General features: G+C 49.7%; 1 protein-coding gene across 1 annotated transcript in view; it reads left to right on the top strand.

Annotated features, from left to right (window-relative positions):
* The window catches only part of SLC25A36 (solute carrier family 25 member 36), an 866,993-nt gene that overhangs the window by 783,564 nt on the left and 55,684 nt on the right, over positions 1-27,745 (top strand). The gene's annotated exons all lie outside the window — the stretch shown is intronic.

The raw sequence follows: 27,745 nt of genomic DNA, 5'->3' as shown, positions 1-27,745 counted from the left end.
TGCGGAGCCACATAGGTGCTCATTGATTGAGGCGCTCCATCTGTTTCAGGTTGAATTATATGAGGTTGCAGAGTCCTCAGTTCTGTTAATGCTCAGTTGTATACATGATTTATTTTGTTGAACCACGTAAGTGCTCTATTCATTTAGAGGTGTTCATTTATACAGAGTGCCGTTGGGAAGTCATATACTCCGTGCATTTTATTTAGTTGGGTTCCCTGTTTATTGCTTTTCGTGACAGTCTGGCCAACTGGCATGATCGGTGATATTTTGGGTTTGGTTTGTGATGGGGGGTGTTGGTTATGTGATTTGGCATTGGTTTTGTGCAAGAGGATATTATTCCTCTTTTTCGTGTTTTATGCAACAATTCTTATATTATGCTATATTGCTATTTTAAAATTTTATTTGCAGTCATTCATTTATTTGTGTTGACTGCTTATTTGAAATCCTGACCTTGTCATCGTCAGGGCATACTGTATTTATTTTCTCTTGCTTTCTTTTGTGTTCATTGTTTTAAAAGAGGGAGATGTGTTATATTCTGATCATCTCTTTCCCTGCTGCTCAGCCTGTATGTGTGTGATGTCACTAGAATGTTCGTGTATGCATGGTTTGAATGTGTGATCAGTTTGAATGAGTGGGGCTGAGCAGCTGGATGCTGCTCCCGGTGGGGCCTTCCTATTTACCAACTTTTAACTAATAAACATCTACTTAAGAACATTTACGGCTATTGGATCTACATACATAATTAAGTACTTTTAGCATTGCAACAGATGTATATGGGAGTTTGATTAAAAGGAGTATCACAGTGATGAGAAACAATATATAAGATGAATGATATGTATTAGAGGGTATGTGTTTAAGAGGTTAGTGGTGACTGTTTTGGGAAGTAACAGAAAAATGAATTGGTGCCTCTTCATTACATAGTGTATTTTATTGAAAAATAACAGTACAGTCTTGTACATCTATTAAGAAATCACATATATGTTTACATGGTGATCTATGTTCAGTAAGGCTGATGAAAATGTCATGTATATGGTGAGGATAGAGTTTTTCTTTAAACATGCTTTGTTTAAAATTGAGAAGGATTAACAGTGGAGAATGCCTCAAATTCTTGTGCTAGCTTCATTTCGAGTGTAACTTTGATTTGAGATATGTTGAATATGTTTTAGAAGCATAAGAAGTAGTTAAGAAATTATGTAGGTATGCCATTCACAAAAGGTTTTGTGCTTTGAAAATTTTCAAAATGTTATCTGTTTTAGGAACTTACTGATGCATGTGCATGCTTAGTAACAAATCAATGTCTGTTTTTAGAGGGCCATGTATGCAATTATATATCAAGCGTGATACCTAGATTTCACTCACACATAGCTCAGAAGAAAAGCATGTATACAGTAAAACAGGTAATTTGATACTGACAGAAGGCGATGACCAATGAGTCAGAGATATAGTGACAACTGTTATGTATCTAACACCAATTAACAGGGGTGGGGGAATCATATCGCCCGACGCCCGAACCATGTTGTTTTTTTATATATATATTTTTATTAATTATAACACAAGAGTAGAAATATAGACATCGGGCATCATTTGGCGGAACATATCGTAAAGGTGGACGGGCAAATCAATTAAGCAAATACACAACAATTATAGGCATCTGAAATACATCAATACCAGCTTAGAGCTGAGGTAAAACAATGCTGTACAGATAACCGTAAGCAAACATCATCGGATCCCGCCCATCCAGAATACAGGATATGAAATCGGACATTCAACACCCAGATATGAAAAATAAAAGATCAGGAGAATATGCCACATCTCTTGCGAAGAAGGGAAAAGGGAAAAAGAAAGGTCATAGAACAAAATAAAGGAAAAATAACCCGCCCCCTCAACCCCCCACCATGCACCCCTGCGGATGGCTACGACCTAACCCCACTAGCAGCGTGCCTGTCGCCCACTAAACTAACCCCAGGGAAGGGAAAAAGATGGAGGAGGGAATGGTGTAAAAGCAAATATACCCCCGGTCTCCCGTACCCCCCGCCAGCAGCGACCACCCCGAGACATAATCAAACCAACATATAGCGAAATATACAAACCAATCGGGGGAGTGTAGCAAAGCACCACCCAACTCCCATCACGTTACATGCGACAATCCCGGCATTGAATCAAGCTATTTTATCAACCCCAAACCCTCAAGTTCAACCCTGGCCGGTACGGTATTTCGTGAGAGTCTTTTGCACTCGAAACACCATCTCAAGGAAAAAGGCAGAACGTTCGTTAAAGTCCATGTCAGTGTTGCAGGATTGACAACCGGAAAGAAGTTCATGATATCCACGAAACGATCGAGGGAAAGTGTCCAGATATAACGAATCTCTCCAACAGTCACTGAGGAACTTGTTACAGCACAGAAGACTGTCCATATCTGTACGAGGCGAATTGGGGGCCGACAAAGCACATTAAATCCGGGTTCTGCTCGGGGGCCTCGGTCTCAGGCGTACATCGCACCGCTGGCACCACAGATAGATGAGGACTTAACGGAGAGTCGTGCACCGGTCCCAAGATACCTTCCACTTGCACGATCAGTGTCCGGAATACAGCGGAGGATTGTGAATGGAGCGCCTCAATGGCGGCCATGACGGCCTGTAGCGACGGCGTGCCTTCCGTCCGCTGCATCTCCTCTCACGAAGTGGCAGAGCAGGATACGAACCCCGGAGGCCGGCTTCTCCGGGGTAACAGGCCACGCGAATCCGATGACAACAATGAGCGCTCTCCGTCGTGCAAGATCGACACCTTCGCCGGCAGCGAGGGCCCCGGCCCGTCGACCCCGGGAGGGTAGCAGGGTCTCCGGGCGTCGGACCCCCGAACACAGCAACCGGTGCGGTACGCTGTTGTCGCCACGGTGTAGACCGTTCACAGTGTCAGCATCCAAAACAAACAATTTACGGTGCACTTCGGGGGACCGGGCTCAGTCCAGGTCCAGCGGCCGATGTTGACCAACTCCAACCCGGATAAGCTAGAAATCGAGGCCCCGGCTTCCACATGACGTTAGGCCGAGAATGGGAACACGGTGTATCTTCGGCATCCGACAAGATAAAAAGCTCGGGATCACACCTTTAGAAGCAGAAATACTTCATGAACCCGGGAGTCTGGTGCGAATTCAGGATTGATAGCAGGATATACGAGCTGCTGGCAGAGGTCGGCGGAGCCGGGAGCTTACGCAGCCATCTTGGTTGCTAGTGTAGCCCCTCCCACCATGTTGTTTTTTGATGGGCAAGAAGATTTAGGGGTCCATTATGATGATAGGCGGATTGCCTCCGCCAGGGTGGCGGTGGCCACCGCCACCCTGGCGGAGGCATTCCGCCCGACAAGCACTCTCGTTTTCCCCTCTGCCAGATTAGGATGGCAGAGGGGACAGCGGCGGACGGAAAGACCGTCCGCCGCTTTACCGCCGCGGTCGCCTTGCGATCGCGGCGGTGATGGATTAATATGGTGGCGGTGTCCAATGGACACCGCCAGCCATATTACAATGGCACCAAGTAGAGGCCTTTCCGCGGCAGCAATGCCGCCACGGAAAGGCAGGCGGGGATTTCTGCGGGGGCCACCTGCAGGGCCCCCAGGTTGCCACCACTGTCGGGGGGCACATGGGGGGTACCTATGGTACCCCACACATTTGCATATGCAAAGCAGCAGGCACCGCGCGGTGCCTGCCGCTTTGCATATGCAAATGCAACAAAGCATTTTTAGCATTGTGGCGGGCGGTGCAGAGTGCACCGTACGCCACAATGCTAAAACTACAGGATGTGCCCGCCACTGTGGCGGGCACATCCTAATTCCCCCCACGGGACCCCCGCCCTTATGGCGGGCGGTCCCGTTCCCCACTATGGTGACGGGCGGACAAAGTCCGCCCGTCATCATAATGGACCCCTAAATGTCTATTTTGTCCGACGGACAAGTAGACATTAAATCGCTTAAATAATATAAAAGCTGTCGGCACTCTGAGGCTCACAACCAATCAAATGCTGGCAAGGAACCTGTGGAGGCCTCTCATTGGCTAGAAGGCAAAAACTACCCCCTAGCCAGTGTTTGGCTGGGAGAGTGAAACGTCATGTTTCTACTTGAGGCAGTGTGTGGCTGCCGTGAGGCTTAGGTAAAAAAGAAGCACTGCCTCAGTATCAAAAGGTTGGCACCATTCTAGGGATTTGCAACCGTCCAGTGAACTTGGGGAGTTTAGCAACCATCACTCTGCCATCGAGGAGCAAGCATATTTATAACTCCGGTTTCTGGGGGGCACGTAAGGGCACGTAGTGAGTATGTTTACCCCTATTGCCCTATTTATAGTGCTAAAATTCAGCCAGTGTGTTGCACATATTATGTATGAAAAAATACTTAAGATGGGACCGGGAGGTCGAGTAATCAGTTTGGAGCTCCTCGCAGGTAGTCCAATGTGATGGTATCTCCACAACAGATGATAGCCTGCCAGATTTCTCCAGAATGCAGCAGCCTTAACTTTTGGTAGGACGAGAGAAGTCTTTCTTCATGTCCCTGCAATATTTATGTATGCAAATTATATTTGAAGAATGCAGATGTCCTTTGAAGGATTATAATTTCCCTTCATTTGTAGTGACCCTCAGAAACAAATCAAGGCTGTTTTTGGTGCAGGTGTGCACATTAAGGTAGTGCAGCGATTATTTCTTTCAGTTATGTTCAGTTCGGCACATGCACATTAGGTGTAATGCCATTCTTTTCCCTTGATTACGTAATCCTGTTCTGAGAGGCCGTAAGGAATATTACATTCAGAGCCTCCAGTTGCCAGATGATAATCACACTTATCTCTTTTTTCTAATAGACGTAAGCCTCATTAGGTGTTCTCTATGTTCAATTGTACTAGTCACAATATGTATGTTACCAGTCAAGCATGTCTAAATTTTCTGGCATATTCCTATACACTGGCCTTGGGAGAGTCTGAATTCGAGCACAGGTGTCTCAAGTTCTCTACTTTGGTGATGAATATTTTGTGGCACCTCTGATGACTCGGTCTGAGGATTGTAAATCCAATGGAACTAAGTAGCCCTTTATATTTAGTGCTCATATTTGAATGTGTGGCTTAGTGATATTTTGTCAAACCAGGCTTCCGGTGGTCTTTGGGGTCGAACAGATGTGGCACCCCAGAGGAAGGTGGTTGTGAGCTCTTAGAGGAAGTTGGTTAAGCCACATTAGGATCGAATAACATTAACATAAGAAGAGGGGGCGTGGCTTGAGGCGTCAAGATGGCGATCGCACTCTAAGAGTGCTCTGGACGCCCTCCGTCATCCGCCTCCCACCAGCCCAATTACAGCTGTCACCAGACCCCGTACGAACCTGCTGTGACTCCCTGGCTCTCCTGCCCTGCTCCGGTTCTTCCTGGGGGACTGCCGGTCTCTCTGTGCCCCGGCAGTCGGCCCTCTTCCCTGCAGCCGGAGTGCCTAAAATGGCGGCCCCTGTTCTGGCCCCTGTAGATTCCGCCCCGGGGCCTTGAGGCCTGGTCTGACCCAGCTTCGTGAGTCCGCCTCATGACGGCGGGATCGGGGACGTCTGTGGCCTGGAGCAGATGGTGACGGTCTCGCTCCTGGAGGCCGCCCTAAGAGCTACTACGGGTACAGGCACGGCCTGGATGCCCTGAGGGAGCTGCCTGAGGCCGGGGGCAATCTCTAAAGCCCGCAACGACCAAGACTCCCTGAAGCGGCCCGGTGAGTGGGCCCCCGATTGCTGTGTTGCTCAACCCCTCCGGCCTCCATCGGATCTCTCCCTCGGCCCCGGGAGGCGGGGGACCCGCGCCGGCCTAGGACGTTGCCGCGGCGGGCCCCCCTTCAGGGTGAGGCCCCAGCCCCCAGCGTGGGAGGCCTCTGGAGACGGCTGTGACCGGTGTCCGTCTGAGGCCCGCCGCTTGAGGCGCTCTGCGGAGCGAGTGGCGGCCTGGGCCCCTGACGGCGACCCGGTGAGGGGGGCCCTTAACTACTGAGGCGGTGAGCTGGTTGCAGTATGAGGGGGGGGTCGGCCACTTCGTAGGGTAGCAGGCGTTGCCGCGTTGGACCCCCCTCCCTGGGTTTGCCGGCGTGGGACAGCTGATATGGATGAGAAGACGCTTGTGGGGACAAAGAGCTGAACTCTCTTATGGTGCTGCGACGCCTGCCCCTCTGCTTGGGGGATAATGGATGGCCTGGCTCCTTGATCTGACCTGCGGCCTGGTGGATCCCACGCCTTCCCCGGGCGGCTGTTCTTGTCCTGCTCCCTGAGATTGGAGGCCCTGCTTGGACTGCGGTGCAGCCTGCGCGCCCCGCCCCCGCACTTGTGTAGACCCCCTGCTGTGTGCCCTCTCGCCTGCTGTTGTATGCTTTGGGGCACGGGGGGCTGGAGGTGTGCGGCGCAGCTACCATCACTGGGCTAGGTGGGGCAGCTGGTCCGTGGGTGTATTGCTGTTCCTGGTGTGAGTTGCTGGACCCCGGCGCAGTGTGGCCCCCTCATCACTTGCGTGGCTACCTGAGCCGCGGGGCACGCTGGCTCATCGCCCTGCCCCGAGTTTGCTGCGGTGAGGGCCTGCACCTCCCTGCTGTCTGCGAACCGGGGGCAGCGCTGTGGTTGGTGTGGGGGCGTATCGGCCATCGTGTCGGGTGGTGTACGCGTGCTGATCCCCCCCCTCTCTTCTTCTTCGGAGCCATGGGTAGGAACCGCAACACGCAGACCCCCGTTCCCCTGACCCAAACAAAGATGGACCAGTTCACCATGTCTGGCCGGAATCCTGGGGCTGGGCTTCCGCCTGTCCCTGGGGCCACCGAGGGAGACCTCTCCACTATCCTGCAGGCGATAAGCGCCTCCCAGGCCTCGGTTGGAAGTAAGATCGGGGAAGTGAGGGTGGAAGTGGCCCTGATTCGGCAAGACCTCCGGAACGCCACGGCATGCATTGCGGAAACGGAATCCCGTATCTCCGCGGTGGAAGATGACGTGGGCACCCTCATGTCCCAGGTGGCCCACCTACAGACCCAGACATTGGAGTTGCACTGCAGGGCCGAGGACACCGAAAACAGGGCCCGGAGAAACAACCTGTGCCTCCTGGGATTTCCGGAGGGGGTGGAGAAGGGCCACACCGACACCTTCATTGAGGCCTGGGTCCGCTCCTAGATGCCCAAAGAGAAACTCTCCCCCTGGTTCGCGGTGGAACGGGCTCACCGCTCTCTCGCTCCTACACCCCCTCCTGGAGCCCCGGCTCCCCCCATCCTCCTTCGAATCTTCAATTTCCGGGACAGAGCCGCAATTCTGGGGATGGCCAGGGAGCTGGGTCCATTGCTCTTCCAGAACTCTAAAATCATGGTCTTCCCGGATTACTCCAGAGAGGTGCAGACTCAGCGCCAGTCCTACGGCGAGCTCAAGCAGAAACTCAGGGCTATGGGACTGCGCTACGGCCTCCTCTTCCCAGCATGTCTCAAGGTGTTCTTCCAGGATAGGACATTCTTCTTTGACACCCCACAAGCGGCATGGAGCTGGCTCACGGAGGAACGTCCACTCCTGCCTGGTGCGGCCCCCTCCCCTGCCCGCAGCTAGTCAGTGCAGCCAGCACACGAGGCGCCCAAGGCTCTGAGGCATCGAACCAGATCTCGCAGACGGGGCAACCATCGGGGAGGGGGTTCCCACTCGCCAGGGGTGCAGTCCAGACGGGCCCAGACTCAGCCCACTAATCAGGGAGCCTCTTCTTCCACCTTAGCCCCCTCTCTGATTGAGATGGGAAGTATCCCCAGGTCGAATGTGAATCTGCAAAAGGCCTTATTGGACTCAGATTTGTCTGGGAGCCCCATTATCTGTGGCTCTGGTGGCGAAGAGGAAGTGTGACTGCCGCTGCAGACTGGTCAATTTGCATTTCATTTGTCTCGTCTGTCCACAACGGGTCTGCTCTTGACCTTATGAGCGAGGTCCTGCCTGGCTCCATTGGATGGCCCGATCGGATGTCCACCTTTCCCATGCAGTGCTGGGCTGCTTCATCATGTTTATCTTATGTTAACGCTTTGTGCCTTTTGTCTTTTCAGCTGTGGGCATTCATCCGTAGACATGGAGGGGGGGTCCTCTTTAGCCACGCTCCTGTTGGTTTGGTTCTTATTGCTAACCATTTTAGATTAGTGAATAGCCTCTTAGAGGGGTAGTTAGGGGTTGGGGTTTTACGGGGCAACAGATGCTTCCGTTTTAGAAGTGTAGGGTGGGGGGAGTTGGGGGGGGCAGGGTTGGGGAGGGGACCATTGTCTCCCAACAGTTTGTTATTTTTAGCCGCCTACGGTCCGTGGTTTGCGCCGACTATGGGCAGCTGGTTGCAGTTCTCCTTAATAGCCTTCTCTCACGGGAGGTTCCACAGCTGACACGCAGCTCATTTCCCCCACCAGTTTGTTATTTTTGGCCGCCTACGTGCCACCCTCGGGAACGGCTGCAGGCAGTCGTTCCCCCTCCTCTCCCTGGGCCTTCACCATTGCCGAACAGATCACCATTTCCACCGCCCCCTCTCTGAGCCTCCATTTGGGTGGGTACCCTCCTCCGGCTGGGTGTGGTCCCCTGTGGTTACCCGTCCATCCCCATCCCATCCATTCTGATGACATACACTCTCACTAGGCCAATCCACATCCTTTCCTGGAATGTCAATGGCCTCTTGAACCGCATCAAATGCACGGCTGTCCTCCGCGCTGCCCACCGCCTCACGCCAGCCATCCTCTTCCTTCAAGAGACACACCTCCTGGGTATACAGTGTAACTTCCTTGCCCGTTAAGACTTTGACAGGGTCTGGCATTCTAGCTTCACACGGGGCTCCCGGGGAGTGACTATCTTACTTAGGAGAGGCCTTCCCTTTACCCTGGCTGCCGCCGAGACAGATATACAGGGCCGTTATGTGGTGGTCTCTGGTTCTATGGAGGGGCGCCCCTAAACCTCTTGAGCCTTTACATTCCCCCTGCCCTCAACACTCCGCCATCTCACACAGTTGATTTCCTCCCTCCCGCAGGGTCTCACTGTGGTTGGGGGAAATTTTAATGCCGTTATGCAGCCCCTGCGTGATACAACGGGGACCCCGTCCAAGGCCCGTGTTATCTCCGCCAAATCCCTGTCCAGCTGGACCTCACCCTTGGGACTCTGTGACGTGTGGCGGGTTTGGAACCCCCACACGGATCAGTACACCCACACGTCGGCGTCCCACCATACTCCCTCCCGCATTGACCTCCTCCTGATGCCGGCCACTGACTGCCGGCTGGTCTCCAGCGCCGCGATCCTGCCCAGAGGGATATCCGATCATTTTCCCGTCTCCCTCTGGCTGGGGTTTTCTCCGGCGGGTCCGCAAGCGGTTTGGCGGTTGAACGCCTGGTTCTTGCAGGACTCAGAGCTAGTGGAGTCGCTTGGCCAAGACCTCAATCACTACTTCTTCACCAATGCGGGCTCGGTTCCCTCTCCAGGGACGCTGTGGGAGACGGGCATGGCTGTCGTCTGAGGAGTGGCCAGAGGACTGGTCCACGCGAAACGATCGGAACAGACAGCCCAACTCGCACAGTTGGAATCCCGGGCGAAACGGACGGAATCTGCCCAACTCTCTGGCGAGCTGGAGGATTCTTCCCGGCAGTTGGCAGCGGTTCGCGAAGAGATTCGCCGAATCTCGATGGAATCGGCTAAAATGCTCTGGCGCTCGTCGGTGGTTCCGTTTATGGGTGGGGGATAAGAACGGCAAGCTCCTCCACAACCTTGTGTCTTCTCCCAAGGTCAATCGTATTATTCCTGAGGTACGCTCAGACGATGTGACCCCCCCAAGTCACCTCCGCGGCTACAGCACAAACTTTTGCTACCTTCTATGCGCACCTCTACGCTGATCGACCCTCGGGAGCCCCTCTGGCCGCTCAGATGGATGAAACTGGTACCCGACTGCCTTCTCTCTCGCAAGAGACTGCAGACACTCTGGATTGCCCCTTCACTTTCGAGGAGGTCCAGGACGCCATCTCCCTCCTGCACCCTGAAAAAACGCCTGGTCCTGACGGGTACCCTCAGGAGTACTACACGGCCTTTTGAGATATTTTGGCCCCCCGCCTGCTGGATCTCTTCCGCCATGTGGCAGAGACCGGCGCATTCCCACCTGAGTCGGACTTGGCCACGATAGTGGTTATTCCGAAGACGTAGCCGCCGTCCCTGAGTTGCGCGGACTACCGCCCGATCTCGTTGATCAATACGGACCGTAAGCTCTTCGCCACCGTCTTGGCTCAGAGACTCTGGCCCCTCCTGCAGGACCTGGTCCACCCTGACCAATGCGAGTTCATGCTGGCGAGAGGCACCCGCCACTGCATTCGTCGTCTCCACCTGTCCCTGGCCCACCGTGATCGGCTAACCCCATATCTACCCTCCTTTTCATAGACTTTGAAAAGGCCTTCGACACAGTGAATTGGGACTACCTACAAGATGTGCTGGACAGGATGGGTTTCGGTCCCTCATTCCGCCATCTCATCAAAGTTCTCTACACCAACCACCGAGCCTGTGTACTTATTAACGGAGAGCTCTCCGAGGCCTACCCGATCGAAAGGGGCACACGTCAGGGGTGCCCTCTCTCGCCACTCCTATTCACGTTGGCAAAAGAGCCCCTGGCGGCACTCATCCGACAGAACCCACTTATTCGGGGCTGGGCCTGGGACTCGAGCCAAGTGGACAAAATAGCCCTCTATGCGGGCGACGTGCTGCTCTATCTGGCAAACCCCGAAAGTTCTGGCCCCAGGTGCCTGAAGGTCCTCTCGAATTTCGAGAGGGTCTCTGTACTTCGTCTAAATGCGACAAAGTCCACTCTGGTCCCACTACATCCCTCCAGAGACTGCTACGATTGGCAGTCGGTTATCCCCCTTAGGAGGCACTCGGCCTAATACCTCGGCGTCTGGGTAGCTCTTCTACCGGAGCTTGAGTGGGCTCTGAACACCACGCCCTTGGTTGTCAGGATGAAGGCGGACCTCAAGAGGTGGCAGGCCCTTCCCCTAACCCCCTGGGCAGGAGTGCGCGCTTCAAAATGATGATCCTCCCCCGTTTCCTTTACATATTGCAGAACATCACAGTCCACATTCTGGGTAGTTGGTTTCGCGAACTTGACGGCGTCCTGACCCGGTTTCTTTGTGGGGGCGGGAGACCACGCGTATCCCATACACATTGCCGTATTCCCCCCTTTGATGGGGGTATGGGGTGACCCATCTTCACCTCTACTACCTGGCCACGAAACTTATTGTCATCCATGACTGGTATGCGGGCGGCTGGTCCGACCCTGCCTATCGAGTGGAACTCACTGCGTTGGACTTCACACAGGTCCAGGCGCTTCTGTATGGTAGTCCAGTGCCACAGGCGATGGCCCCGGTCACCAGGACGGTGTTTCAGGCCTGGCACACGGCCCTACGGCACGTGGGGTGGGACCGGAAACTCACTCGACAGACGCCACTCTGGCATGGGTTCTGGATGCTGGAGGTCTTGTCCCTGCAGGGGTTCCGCAGGTGGGATCTCATTGGAGTTTCAGTGCTCAGATATGTTTGGGTGGGGGACCACATCCGTTCAGCAGCGCCACGCTCTTCCTCACTCCCAACTCTATCGATACTTGCAACTCAGACAAGCCCTTTACACGCATGTCTCGCCTCCTGTCTCCCTTCCAGAGTTCAGCCCATTGGAGGCGCAGGTGATGATGGGGAACCTGGGCAGAGGGGGAGTATCCCGCATATATCGCTCCCTGGTGAATAATGGCTCGGGGATGTCCGGACTTATTTAACAAAGTGTGGGGTAAATGGTTTGACATCATTATGATCTGTCTTCCTTTTCATCTATGTCACACTGTAACTATCGTACGGGCTGCTGTGTTGGACTCTGATGGACTTGCCCTATCTTTGTCATCAATCAACTCTGTCATATTTCCTTTTAAGCCTATTGAACTGCAACCAATTAATTTTCTTTGTTCTTATAAAACTAATAAAGTTGATTATAAAAAAAACATAAGAAGAACTAAGAACGCTGGAAAGCAATAGAGTATATAATTGTCTTGACCTGAGGGTGTTGTTGATTCATGATTTTTTCTACTCTAAGAACATGGAAGCAAAGTTACACAGTGAACACCTTTTCTTAGTTGGATGCAGAAACGTTAACTTTGAACCAGACTCATTAAATGATGATTTAACCAATGACTTGTGATGTATGACACCTTTTTGTGTGAGGAATGCAGTTGATTGAGACGTATGTGGATGTGAATGAGTGTAAGAGTGTTTTAAAATGTCTTCTTAAAAACCTGTTTTTGCATTAGACAGAGTTTTATAGGAAAAAAGAAAAAATACATATGATGAAAAGAAAATTATTAAGCTAAGTGAAGAAGTAAATATTTACTGATGTGAACACAAATAATATTTCACTGAGCCATTATTACATTCATTATAAATTGGTGATGGTTGTGCATCGATAAAGTAAGGTTGGACTTTTTTTGTGTTCATTTTTTGAGTCTGTGTTTCCCTGCCCCATCGACTACTTCCAAACAAGGGGGGTCATTAGCGTTTTTCGAAAGGTTGGCATCATTTCCATTGGCTGAGTGGACTGAAACCCCCTTTCGTGCCAGGCGTACAATAACCTCATTGGATTGCTGACGCAGCCTTTGTGGTCAGTCATGGTGTGTTTGCATCTGAGTTTCAATCATGAGGCAGAGTGACAGCAGCACGGACACTCAAACAGTAGCCTGGGGCCACATTTCCTTCCTTGCAATAGAGCCCATGTCAGAGTGGCTACTCTACTGCTTGTGAGTAGGTATACAGAGATTTAAATATGCAAAAATAATAAATATGTCTGGAGCGATTGATGCACTAATGTAACCTTTGATTGCCTCGTCCCTGTCTGCACAGCTCTTAATGTAAAAGAAAAGAGCCTATACACTTGGATCATGACCCTCTGCAGCTATAGGTGTTCAGCTTGCCATGCAATCATGGCTAACTTGTACCTGCACAGCATCCTGGACACATGAATTGCTTTCAAAATAGGGCATCCTGAATAATCTACTCTAATTAAAGCTGCAAAAAGTGGCAAAAGTGTGCATTATATTATAGTTGTGTACTAGGATCTTCAATGTACAGTGAATTTACACAAAATATGCAGGGGGATATTTAATATTTTCAATTTCAGGTTGCTTGTTACCCCGTGACTATTGGCTGTGTCTTGATTTCGAGATGATTTGCCTTAAATCTGTGCAGGTTATTGGGTTTTATGTTTCTGAGTCTCCCTTTTGTTGTGTTCCCTGTTTATTCTACTTTCCTCAGTGTGAGAAGTTGGCCTGATGTATGATGTCTCCATTTCTGGGGGCACCTTGTATCAGTCCAAACAATCCCTTATGGTGGTGGTTGTAAGTCAATCTTAAAAGACAAGCTATCCTAATGGTAGCATGGACTAAGCAGCCTAAAGGCTTAACTCAAGAGGGCATGTGAAGCCAGCTGTTTTACCATATGCAATCCTGTAATATCTAATGAAAGGACACCACACAAGTTATATATTATAAAAATATATGTATTTATTACTAGAATAATCCCATGTACTCTTTATGAGTATAGAAGCACAAGCGTTTAAACAAAAGTACAGTATAACATATGAAAGTTGCACAATTATGGATGAGGCCGGTGGCCACTCAAACTATATATCAAAAAAGTGGTATAAGTATCACCTTTCGAACTGTGGTAAGGCCTGGGGCCTTGGGAATCGCTGGGACTACACTGGACTAACAGAAGTTAGGACGGGAGTAGCCCGCGGGAATCGGGTGCAGCGCTAAAAGCACACGCCTGCACCAATGCAAAGTCAATGGTGCGTAAAAGTTATCGAGTTACAGTTTTAGGAGTCTTCCGACTGGACTAGAAGGACCACACTTTAAACTTAGATACTAGAGGTGTAAACCACTACAGAAGCACCGGCGTTCATGAGTTACCTCACCCACAGGAAGCGGGTGCATAGGTGCCAAAGCGTGTCGGGTTTCGTCGTGCAGTTCTATGGAGCCTGGAGATGAAGATGCTGCAGGCTGCCAGGAGAGAAGAGTCTGGTTGGATCCACGGGTGGATCGAAGATGTAGAGTACCTGAAAGCAGAGGGGACAGAGTCTGGGTCACTAGCCAGTGACCAGGAAGGAACCAGGAAGGAACCAGGCAATGTCAGGCGCAATCAGGTGGTTGTCGTGAAGCTTGTCTCCGCTGCCACGTGGACTCTGGGGCACCGAGGATGTCCTGGAGTGAATCACGAGTTGTCCCACGAACGCTCTCGCTGTCGGCGGTGTCGGCTTCCGGATCGGAGTTAACAGGCCTTGGCAAATGCAACCCACGCAGGATTCGAAGATCGCTTCTTACTCGGACCAGCAAGGTCAGAGCGGGTGCTCCCTTTCAGGGGAGCGAGGGCCAGTCTGGAGCAACCAGACTAGCAGAGCAAATTCAAAGGTTCGTCGGTACTGGGGCACTAGCCAACGGGCAAGCGACCGGACCGACGCGTCGAGCAGGAAAATGCAAAAGGGCCCCACGCAGCACTTGATGAGTGTGGAGGGGTGCGCTTCAGTGCAAAAGCTGCTCGGGGCTGGGGCTTCTCAAACCCCAATGCACAGCTTCGTAGTTTTTCCAAGATGGCCGGCCCCATGCTTCAGGTCGCCTCCACGGGTCTCAGATTCGCTGGGACTGTGGATCGGGCTGTTGGAAGGCAGGAACGCTGGGTCTTGTCGATCTCTGTCGCTCGAGTTCCGGCGGGAACTGCAACAAAGCAAACGGTGATGCGCTAGATGGTGCCTGTTTGCACAGGGTGGTCACTCCTTGATCACAAGGGAGATTCTTCAGTCTTCCACGTCGAGTGGGATGTCGAAGGGTCCAGAGTTATGTATCAAAGTTTCAGTCAGGATAATCTGATGTGCACTAGCACAGCTCCTACCTTTATTCCAAATCAAGGGGCTGGATTACCTGCTAGGTCCCTCCTACGGGTGGGACCCAGGAAGGGGGTGGTTACACCCCTTTCCCTTTGTCCAGTTTCGCGCCAGAGCTGGGGCTGGAGTGCCCCAGAACCGGTTTGACTGGATTTTGCATGGGACAGTTTGTGGTGCCCCAGGCAGTGTCTAGTTTCTTTCAACTCTCCCTGCTCCAATCCAATATCTCCTGTCTGGGGTGGTGTAACACCTCCCTGTGACAGGAAACCCTTTGTCCAGGCCTCCCTGCCAAGTTTCGGTCAGCAGCAGGAGGTCAGACTTGTGTCGGGGCAGCAGCATCCATTTTCTGATGCTGAGGCTCTGGTTAAGATTAACCGCGTTTTAAGTAAAGTAACATGTCTTCTCCCTCTAGAAGGGTGGAATGCTACCCCCGTCGCCAGGACTGGCGAGGGGGTAGTATTCCAAAGTGTATGACACCAAACACGACATGTTTTGATAAAGCCAAACCAAAGTTAGCATTAACCGCGAGGATTATAATGCACTTAAGAGTATATGGTATGGCAATATCCTGGAACAGCAGTAAGGAAATGGTTCCGAACACTGCAGACAGGCTCAGCTCATGCTAGAGCACCATCTCACATAAAACCAAGCACTCTGCCTCCAGGATTGTAAAGGCCTGCTATAGGAGTGACTTATAGGTGCATATGTGTCCAGATATATGTTTAGACATAGGTATACTATATCTAAGCAAGGGGTGAGTACACCACCTTGCCCCAGCTGAGGGATCAGCCAGTTGTGTCGATTAAATTGACCAGCCAGGGGTGGCAAAAGATATGCTGCAGCCCCTGGTAGGTCTTGGATGCATCTCTGCCCTGGGCACCTATAGTGCACTGTACAGGGGCTGATAAGGTGTCCAGTACCAAATTGGTGATGTACCTAAAGTACATGGATATTAATTTAGAGAGAGAACAGCAGGCTGTGGGTCTGAGTAGCAGGCGAACAGCAGGCTGTGGGTCTGACTAGCAGGCCCACAGCCACATTAAGTCGAAAACCAGTGAAGCAAAAAGCAAAAATTGGGGTGACCATAGGAAAGCAGACCCTACTCTCCTACACAAGCCCCCCCCCCCCAAACGCAGGGACATTAAACTTAACCTTGACCAGATGAGTCTTCATGTTCTACGTGGAAGTACCTGGAGAGACCAGCTGCATTACCATGGTCAGTCCCTGGTCTGTGCACCACTGTAAAGTCCATCCCCTGTAGGGAAATGGACCACCTGAGCAGTTTGGGATTTTCCCCCTTCATCTGATTGAGCCACAAGAGGGGCTTATGGTCTGTCTGAATTAGGAAGTGGGTACCAAACAAGTATGGCCTCAACTTCTTCAGGGCCCAAACCACAGCAAAGGCCTCCCTCTCAATGGCTGACCAACGTTTCTCTCTAGGGGTCAGCCTTCTGCTAATGAAAGCAACGGGCTGGTCTTGACCATCTACATTAAGTTGTGAAAGCACAGCTCCCACCCCCAACTCAGAAGCATCTGTCTGAACAATGAACTGTTTGGAGTAGTCAGGACTCTTAAGGATTGGTGCAGAGCACATGGTCTTCTTCAGGTCATCAAATGCCCTTTGACAGCTAACTGTCCACTGAACCTTTTTGGGCATCTTCTTGGATGTCAGATCATTCAATGGTGTCACAATGGACCCATAGTTCTTTACAAATTTCCTGTAATACCCAGTCAGGCCCAAGAAGGCTCTGACTTGTGTCTGGGTAGTTGAAGGAGCCCAGTCCTGTATGGCCTGGATCTTGCTCTCCAATGGTTGAACTTGACCCCCACCTACTAGGTGGCCCAAGTACACAACCTTGCTCTGCCCTATCTGGCACTTGGTAGCCTTGATAGTAAGGCCTGCCTTTTGCAGGGCCTCCAGAACCTTCTTCAGGTGGATCAGGTGATCCTCCCAGGTAGAGCTAAAGACAGCAATATCATCTAGATATGCTGCACAGAAGTCATCCAACCCAGCAAGGACTTGATTCACCAACCTTTGGAAGGTGGCAGGTGAGACCTCTATAGTCCACACAAAATCTAATTTCTCTCTTTCCATCTTTGGTATGAGGTTTTGGCACAAGGACTACTGGGCTGGCCCAGGGGCTCTCTGATGGCTCAATCACTCCAAGTTCAAGCATTTTCTGCACCTTAGCCTTTATACAATCCCTGACATGGTCAGGTTGCCTGTAGATTTTATTCTTGACAGGCAGACTGTCACCAGTGTCCACCTCATGGGTGCACCAGTTAGTTTGACTGGGTGTAAGAGAAAACATTTTCACTGAAGATATACTGGGATGTGATCACCAATACCCTAGACAAAAAACTGTATCGCCAGTTTCGAGTAGGGTCTTTACCAGTAAGGTCATTTTCTAAGAATTGGTCTGTTCACCATCATTTAAATGACTTTTGTCCCTGGTGTTGTGACCAAAAGGAAAGTATAGGCCACTTTTTCTTTGCATGCCCCGCCTTTCAAGCCCCAAGAAATAAATGGATCAGGCCTATTTGTCATAGATTGGAAGTTAGAGGAAGTATGGAGGCCTTGAGGGTGCTACGTACCAACACTTCTGAGATGGTGGTTGTGGGTGTTGCTAAGTATCTGGGGTGGGCACGGGTTATCAGAACCAGACATTCAAATGCAACTTAAAATTTTAATACTATTGGGTGTTTATACATTAGGTCTTAAAAATGTTATTTAATCTTTTTTTAACTGTTGGAAGATGCTTTTATATGACGACTTAAATGTTTTTTTCATGTATGTTTTATTCTGTCATGGTAACTGTCTTTTATGATGTAAAAATCGAAATAAAGACCTATGAAACTGAAAACTGAGAAAACATATGTCTATGGGCCTGCAACACCTGTCTGCAGTCCAGTTGTTGCTGGTCAGAGAGGCTGCCTGCCAAGGCTACTCCATCCACTGAACCATCATCAGGGTTTTGGGATAACAAGTCTGGGAGAGGGTCACTCTCTTCCTCCTGTTCCCCATCTGTAGCCATGAGTAAACCCATGTCTGCCCTGTCCACATATGGTTTCAATCTGTTTACATGGAGCACCCTGTGGGGGCTCCTAGAGGTGCCAAGGTCCACCAAGTAGGTGACCTCTCCCTTTTTCTCAAGTATGATGTGGGGTCCAGACCATTTGTCTTGGAGAGCTGCTGGGGCCACTGGCTCCAACACCCACACCTTCTGTCCTGGCTGGTACTCAGTCAGAACAGCCTTTTGGTCATGCCAAGCTTTCTGTAATTCTTGGCTGGCCTCCAGGTTTTTGGTTGCTTTCTCCATGTATTCAGCCATCCTGGAGCGGAGACCAAGTACATAGTCCACAATATCAAGTTTAGGCTTTTTGAGAGGTAACTCCCATCCTTCCTTCACAAGACACAATGGACCCCTCACAGGGTGGCCAAACAAAAGTTCAAAAGGGCTGTAGCCAACCCCCTTCTGTGGGACCTCTCTGTAAGCAAAGAGTAAGCAGGGTAAAAGGATGTCCCATCTACGCCTGAGCTTTTCAGATAACCCTTTTATCATTCCCTTTGGGGTCTTGTTGAATCTCTCCACAAGCCCATTGCACTGTGGGTGATAGGGTGTGGTGAACTTATAGTTCACTCCACACTCCTTCCACATTGCTTTTAAGTATCCAGACATGAAGTTGGTACCTCTGTCTGAAAGTAACTCCTTTGGAAAGCCCACTCTAAAGAAAACTCCAAGTAGGGCCCCTGCCACAACAGGAGCTGTTGTGGTCCTCAGGGGAATTGCCTCTGGGTACCTGGTGGCATGATCCACTACCACCAGGATAAATCTGTGCCCAGATGCTGTTTGGGGATCCATTGGTCCAACAATGTCTATCCCAACTCTCTCAAAGGGCACCCCTACCACAGGTAGAGGTATAAGGGGGGCCTTTGTGGTGCCACCTGATTTGCCACTGGCTTGGCAGGTGTCACAGGTTCGACAAAACTCCTTGGTATTCTCTGACATGTGAGGCCAGTGAAAGTGAGGGACTAATCTTTCCCAAGTCTTGTTCTGGCCTAAGTGTCCTGCAAGGGGAATATCATGGGCCAAGGTGAGATGGAAGCCCCTATACTGCAGAGGTATAACCAACCTCCTGGTAGCACCAGGCTTGGGGTCTCTAGCCTCTGAATACAGTAGCCCATCATCCCAATACACTCTATGGATACCTTGAGCATTCCCAGCAGCCTCAGCAGCAGCCTGCTGTCTGAGGGATTCAAGAGAAGGGCAAGTTAATTGAGCCTGCCCCAGATCTGCCCTTGAGGGTCTCCCTGTCCCCAGAAACTCAACCTGATCAGGTTCAAGCTCTTCTGGGACAGTCTCCTCTAGGATCTCAGAATCATCCACCTGTGAGGTCTGATCCTCAACCTGGGGCAAGTGGGAAGGCACTGCCTTAACCCTCTCGCTCTTTCTCTTGGGTTGTGGTTGGTCTATTGTTTCAAGATCCACCACAGGTTCAGGTAGGCACTTCTTGGCCTGTGATCTGGTTACAGCAAGAACATGTGCTGAAATCCCTAGCATTTCTGCATGAGGCCTGTACTCCACTTCTGACCATAAGGAATCCTCTAGGTCATTGCCCAACAGACAGTCAACTGGGAGGTCTGCACTCACAACAACTTTCTTGAGGCCAGTTACCCCTCCCCAGGAGAATTTAACAACAGCCACACTATGTGTAGTAGTGGCATTGCTAGCATTGGCCACTAGGTAGTTCTCACCTAGTACAATCTCTCCAGGGTCCACAAAGTTAGGTGTCACCATAGTGACACTGGCACATGTGTCCCTGTAGGCCTGAGCCAGTCTCTCATTGATTAAAGGCGTCTGCCTGTACTTGCCCAAAGTATTAGGACTTATAGTAGTGGACATAGCTATGTCCCCATCACAGATCAGAACTGCTTGAGTAGGGATTCTGACTAGGCCAGACTCCATCTCAGTACCCAGGGTTAACCCCACTATAGCCTTGGGTTGTGCACTACCACTGCTAACTGTACTAGGGGGTGCAGGTGCCTTAGGGGCTGCAGTGGTAGGTACTGGATTTTTCTTAGTGCACTCACTTCCCCAAAGAGAAGTGGACTTACAGTTATTGCACCAAGGTTTCTTTGGGCCATCATTCTTCTTTTTCTTATTTCCATTTTGGGAACCACCCTCTTTATTAGAATTATTTTGGGGGCCTGTAGAAGACTTCTGGTATTTTTCTTTCTTATCTCCTCCCTTCTGGTCTGCCTTCTTTTGATCACCTCCTTGATTCTGGGGTTTCCGCTTAACCCTTCTTCTGACCCATTTGTCTGCCTTCTTACCCAATTCTTGGGGAGAGGTCAGATCTGAGTCAATAAGGTGTTGATGCAATTGCTGGTTCTGACAGTTATTAAGGATCTGTTCTCTCATTATAAGATTGTACAATCCTGTATAGTCTGAGACTTTACTACCCTGCAACCAACCCTCCAGAGCCTTAGTGTCACAATTAACAAAATCAGTCCAGTCATGAGTCTGAGCCTTTGGGGTATCGCTGAACAACAACCTGTATTGCTCAGTGGTTAGGCCAAACCCCTCAATAAGAGCACTCTTCAGGACAGAGTAGTTTTTAGCATCCTCGGGTCTAACAGTGAGGAGCTTATCTCTCCCTTTCGCAGAAAAGGAGAGCCACAAGATTGCTGCCCACTGATCTTGGGGGACCTGCTGTACCATGCAGGCCCTCTCCAGAGCAGTTATCCATTTGTGGATATCATCCCCATCTCTGTAGGGGGGCACAATCTTACTCAGGTTTCTATGTTCATAGGACCTGTCTGTATCCTTAGGGATAATGCTGCCACCAGTGGGTGTCTCCCCACACAATTTTGTTCCCTTGCTAAAGCAAGTTTAGCTTGGGCCAGGGCTACTTCCTCCCTCTCTATCTGGAGTCTAACATCTCTCATCCTGGCCTTATGCTCTCTCCTCTGGGGGGGAGATCATTCCCCTTTGAGATTCTCTTGAGGCACTAGAAATGTGAGAATCCCTGGAAGGAGATCTCTCTCTTCTATTGCCTGGGAGAATTCTGTTATTGGGTCTGGGGAAGTGATTCCCTTCTCCATTCCCATGTAGGACCAAGTTGATCTGGCTAAGCCTCCCAACTGGTACCGGGCTATCCCCTTGATCATGATCTGACTCTTCACGTTTCTGATTCAGGGTTGACCTCCTCATCACCTACCTCTGGGGTGGTGTTCTCATTATCTGGGGGGATCACTCCTTCTCCTGAACTGCCTGAGGGAACTGTACTAGCTTTCTCAAGGTCATCCTTTTCTAGAATGGCTATCAGGATAGGAATGGTAGGGTTGTGACCCTTTTCAGCCTCCTTGCAGTGCACAAGGCACTCAAGTCCCTGTGGCTGAGTTTGTCATAGCTGGAAGGTGCCTGGGCAAGGTCACCCACCACAGGTATAGCAATGGTTTGCTCACCTGTGCCAGACATGACTCTAGTGAGGTGTAAGTGATGCACTTACCTACACTAAGTGTTTTTCTACTGTACCTTGCTAGTGAGTTGTAGGCAGGGTGTGCTAAGCCCTTTAATCTACAACTACTAAGTTCAGTAGAACTTAAATATGTAAGCTTTGTTTATATGTACCTATGGTACTTAATGTGATCTTTCAATTTGATAAAAAGATTGCAATGGTAAAACAACAGCAAGCTCAAATCCCAACCGCTGCACACCAATGTGAGAAGTTGGCCTGATGTATGATGTCTCCAATTCTGTGGGCACCTTGTATCAGTCCAAACGATCCCTTATGGTGGTGGTTGTAAGTCAACCTTAAAAGACAAGCTATCCTAATGATAGCATGGACTAAGCAGCCTACTGGCTTAACTCAAGAGGGCATGTGAAGCCAGCTGTTTTACCATATGCAATCCTGTAATATCAAATGAAAGGACACCACACAAGTTATATATTATAAAAATATAGGTATTTATTACTAGAATAATCCCCTGTACTCTTTATGAGTATAGAAGCACAAGCATTTAAACAAAAGCACAGTATAACATATGAAAGTTGCACAATTATGGATGAGGCCGGTGGCCACTCAAACCATATATCAAAAAAGTGGTATAAGTATCACCTTTCGAACTGTGGTAAGGCCTGGGGCCTTGTGAATCGCTGGGACTACACTGGACTAACAGCAGTTAGGACGGGAGTAGCCCGCGGGAATCGGGTGCAGCGCTAAAAGCACACGCCTGCACCAATGCAAAGTCAATGGTGCGTAAAAGTTATCGAGTTACAGTTTTAGGAGTCTTCCGACTGGACTAGAAGGACCACACTTTAAACTTAGACACTAGAGGTGTAAACCACTACAGGAGCACCGGCGTTCATGAGTTACCTCACCCACAGGAAGCGGGTGCATAGGTGCCAAAGCGTGTTGGGTTTCGTTGTGCAGTTCTATGGAGCCTGGAGATGAAGATGCTGCAGGCGGCCAGGAGAGAAGAGTCCGGTTGGATCCAAGGGTGGATCGAAGATGTAGAGTACCTGAAAGCAGAGGGGACAGAGTCTGGGTCACTAGCCAGTGACCAGGAAGGAACCAGGAAGGAACCAGGCAAAGTCAGGCGCAATCAGGTGGTTGGCGTGAAGCTTGTCTCCGCTGCCACGTGGACTCTGGGGCATCGAGGATGTCCTGGAGTGAATCACGAGCTGTCCCACGAAGGCTCTCGCTGTCGGCGGTGTTGGCTTTCGGATCGGAGTTAACAGGCCTTGGCAAATGCAACCCACGCCGGATTCGAAGATCGCTTCTTACTCGGACCAGCAAGGTCAGAGCGGGTGCTCCTTTTCAGGGGAGCGAGGGCCAGTCTGGAGCAACCAGACTAGCAGAGCAAATTCAAAGGTTCGTCGGTACTGGGGCCACTAGCCAACGGGCAAGCGACCGGACCAACGCATCGAGCAGGAAAATGCAAAAGGGCCCCACGCAGCACTCGGTGAGTGTGGAAGGGTGAGCTTCGGTGCAAAAGCTGCTCAGGGCTGGGGCTTCTCAAACCCCAATGCACAGCTTCGAGGGAGCCTCGGGAGCTGCACGGTCAGCACTTCGTAGTTTTTCCAAGATGGCCGGCCCCACGCTTCAGGTCGCCTCCACGGGTCTCAGATTTGCTGGGACTGTGGATCGGGCTGTTGGACGGCAGGAACGCTGGTTCTTGTCGATCTCTGGCGCTCGAGTTCCGACGGGAACTGCAACAAAGCAAATGGTGATGCGCTGGATGGTGCCTGTTTGCACAGGGTGGTCACTCCTTGACCACAAGGGAAATTCTTCAGTCTTCCACGTCGAGTGGGATGTCGAAGGGTCCAGAGTTATGTATCAAAGTTTCAGTCAGGATAATCTGATGTGCGCTAGCACAGCTCCTACCTTTATTCCAAATCAAGGGGCTGGATTACCTGCTAGGTCCCTCCTATGGGTGGGACCCAGGAAGGGGGTGGTTACACCCCTTTCCCTTTGTCCAGTTTCACGCCAGAGCTGGGGCTGGAGTGCCCCAGAACCGGTTTGACTGGATTTTGCATGGGACACCTTGTGTGACCCTGGCAGTGTCTAGTTTCTTTCAACCCTCCCTGCTCCAATCCACTATCTCCTCTCTGGGGTGGTGTAACACCTCCCTGTGACAGGAAACCCTTTGTCCAGGCCTCCCCAGCCAAGTTTCGGTCAGCAGCAGGAGGTCAGACTTGTGTCGGGGCAGCAGCATCCATTTTCTGATGCTGAGGCTCTGGTTAGGATTAACCGCGTTTTAAGTAAAGTAACATGTCTTCTCCCTCTAGAAGGGTGGAATGCTACCCCCGTCGCCAGAACTGGTGAGGTGGTAGTATTCCAAAGTGTATGACACCAAACACAATATGTTTTGATAAAGCCAAACCAAAGTTAGCATTAACCGCGAGGATTATAATGAATGTAAGAGTATATGGTATGGCAATATCCTGGAATAGCAGTAAGGAAATGGTTCCGAACACTGCATACAGGCTCAGCTCATGCTAGAGCACCATCTCACATAAAACCAAGCACTCTGCCTCCAGGATTGTAAAGGCCTGCTATAGGAGTGACTTATAGGTGCATATGTGTCCAGATATATGTTTAGACATAGGTATACTATATCTAAGCAAGGGGTGAGTACACCTCCTTGCCCCAGCTGAGTGATCAGCCAGTTGTGTCGATTTAAGTGACCAGCCAGGGGTGGCAAAAGATATGCTGCAGCCCCTGGTAGGTCTTGGATGCATCTATGCCCTGGGCACCTATAGTGCACTGTACAGGGGCTGATAAGGTGTCCAGTACCAAATTGGTGATGTACCTAAAGTACATGGATAATAATTTAGAGAGAGAACAGCAGGCTGTGGGTCTGATTAGCAGGCCCACAGCCACATTAAGTCGAAAACCAGTGAAGCAAAAAGCAAAAATTGGGGTGACCATAGGAAAGCAGACCCTACTCTCCTACACTCAGCCTCCCAAGGTGTTGACCTTCTGCCATCAGGGGTGAAAGATGCCTCTATAAACCAGAATATTGGGCGTTAAACCAGATTGTTCTTTCTGCCCAGAATAAACCGTCCCCTGACCACTTGCCAAGAAAAGTGAACTCATATTCTTTCAGATGCCTGCCTCCTCATCCTGATGCCTCCCGTTTGTCTTGGATCTTTCAATTGCTTGTGGCTATAGTACCTTCTCGCCACCACCATCTTCCTTCTGTCACTTACTTCCTCCTTAGTGCTTCAACTCCTGCTCTACAAACCTATCCACCTCTCTTCCCAGCATCCTTTAGCCCCCCGCCTCCAACTAAGGTCCCACATGTTTCCACACTGAACTGACTGCAACAACCATCAGTCTCTGTTCTCCCGGCTATGAAGTCAGCCACCAGTGTCTTTTTTGCTACATGCTCACGAGCCACAACACTACTCTCTCCCATAGTACTGCATCATCCTTGCCTTCTTCGAAGTCTTCACAATTACTAATAACTCTCTTTCACCACAGCGCTTTGTACACTCCAGTTTTTAATGGCACTTTATTTATCGACCTCAAGATATGGCAGGCAGTCTGCCATACTTCAACTCATGGCACGCAGATCACACCAGTTGTCAGTTCGGAGCCAAAATCCACTGACTCGCCTAGCCGGTTCACATATTCTGCTTTTATCTGTTATTCTGCTTTTATCTGTTCATACTGCCTTTGTGAGGTAAAGGCAAGGACTCATGTCTATCCCTTTGTGCCCTAGTCTAGTCACTTGCTCTCTCTGTCCTGGTATTATCTGACTTTCTTCACTTCATGTCTTTCTATTTCGCAAGGCAGTCTGGTTTTGCCCACATTCTCCAGTTTTTCTTTCCAGCCCCCTAACACTTCACATCCCTTTTCATTGAGATCCCCCATGTCATTCCTTTTCTGTGGCCTTTCCCTCTTCCTCAATCCATTCCTCTCAATGTTTTAAATATAGCCATTCATACCACACTTCTGTCCGTTTTTAAGAGCTATAATTAACAGATGTTACTGGGGCTCAATTTTATGGTACTCCATTTACTGAACTTGAACGATGAAAGGTGGATTCTTGCCAGGATTTCAATTGCCACCTGCACATCACACCAGTTGTCACGTGAGCCCTGACCCAGTGAGCCATCTTGCCGGTTTGCAAATTTTTCCTAGCAATGGTGCTTGTCTCTCCTACTGTGGCATGATTCAATCTCCTCGACTTCCATTGTCCCAGGATTCTCCGACTTCCTACCCTTTTACACCCTGTACCTGAGTTGTGTACCTTTTTTCTCTTATTTCCCATTCTATTTATGCCCTTGCTCTCAACACTGCATTTTCCCATTCATCAAGTCACCCCTATCTTCGTGTCCTTGACCTATGGCAGCCATCACATTCCTCAAGCCAACCATAGGATCTCCTCGTAAGTCTCTCAAACTGACCCTAACCTGTCTGCCCTCACACTCCTTCATCTTGCTTGCTGGTCCTCACTTCCACCGGTGAATAGCTTGAGCTTCCTTTCTCCCTTTAACTTGCTCAACACTTTCAGGTATGCTTATTTGTCAGATATTTGTCCCATGGCCGTGCCCTCACTGATGCAGCTAGTAGGTTGCTGGAATAGCCACTCTTATCACTAGCCTGCCCAGTGTCGTTCAATATTTACTTCGTCTTCCTTGACCATTCCATATTCTGCTTTTTTCAATTGACCTGTCCCTTATGCTGCTTCCTTCCACCCAGAAGACCGTTATGCTGCTTTTTCCACCTTCCTTTTACCTGGTTGTTTTGTCACAGAAGTATGTCTCCAGCCATGAAGCTTTGCTTGTTCCTGCTGATGGCTAACATCCTGTATCAGCAGGAAATTACTTGCACTCTGTTTCAGAGTGCAAGTAATTTCAAGTAATTTGAAGAATGCACACTTCTACATAAGATTTTAACAAAACTACAATGGAGCACTTTGGGGTTGAGATAAGATATTTGAGTGGAACCTGTAGAGAGTGGAGAAGGGTGCATAGAACATGTAGTAAGCTGGAGGCAAAGAAGCCAAGCATGAAACCTATATTGTGTGTAGTGGATGAAGGGGCATGGAACATGTGGCCTGTAATGAGAGAGTGGAGGAAAACACTATTCAGTCTGTATTGAGAGTAATGGGTTAAGAGATAAAGCTTACATGTGAAAGCTCAGAAGCAATGGGTGATGGATCCCATGATGAGTCTGTGGAAGGGTTATTGATTGTAATTAAGAGGGAATGGGACCAGTTTAGCATCTTTGGTGAGAGGAATGTGGAATCTTTTTAGGTTGCTGTAAGGAAATGTGTGTGGTTCCCAACTGATGGGCAGAAACAGAGGGCAAGTTTACTTAGGAGGCTGATCCTGATTAATAAAGCAAGTGTGCTGCCTCATCTAAATGATTTAGGTAGTACAGGGGACAAGTGGATTTCATTACAGGACACGAAGATTTCTGTAGCACTTTGTCCCTTGGACAACTACATTTTTTCAAAAATTCCACACCCCTGAATTAAGGTACTTTCTCAGTCAGTCAGGCAGTATTCAGGTACTCATGGCATCCCCCAGCCACTATCCAGGAAGTCATCAAATCTATGACTCACTATCCATGGAGTTATTAAATTATCCAGAAACTACATATGTACTCTTGCAATCAGGCAGGGAGAACTTATATAGTAATTGAAGGTTGCAGGCACTACGTATACATTCATGTAATCACCTAGTTTACTAACTATTGACTTATGCACTTAACAAGGCTGTAACTATGCAATCATTATAACATTTGCGCAGAACCTATGCAGCCATCTAAACACCCACTTACAACCCATGCAGTCATTCAAATACTGAGGCACACGCGTGCACTGATGAAAAACTCAGGCTCTACTCTTCCACACATGTAATTACATAGAGAGTACAATTGTATTAAACCTATCACTTATCCGGTACCTATGCAGTCATTTAATTACTACGCCTTTAGTCTTGCACTAATACAATCACCCCAGCAGTATGCTTACTTTCATCCAATCTCTCAAGCAACAATGGAATCATGCAGTCACTCAGACACTAGTTATGCACTCATCTAATTAGGTAGGCACTACCCATGTAGTTATGTAAGCATCCAGTCACTACCTGTTCAGTCAGCAAAAAGAAAGGGGCAGTATCCAATTGATGAAACACTATTTATGCACTTATCCAATAGGCTAAGTGCTATGCATGGGCTTAAACAATCATGTATGCACTATCCATACTCTTATATACTATGTATGCACTCTTGAAATTATCCAGGTACTAGAGTTGCACTCATTTAATCATCCTACCAGTGTCTATGCATTTATTGAATTATTTAA

Source organism: Lissotriton helveticus, chromosome 11 (genome assembly GCF_964261635.1).
Source record: "Lissotriton helveticus chromosome 11, aLisHel1.1, whole genome shotgun sequence".
Lineage (NCBI taxonomy): Eukaryota > Metazoa > Chordata > Amphibia > Caudata > Salamandridae > Lissotriton > Lissotriton helveticus.
This window is presented reverse-complemented; position numbering and strand designations above follow the sequence as displayed.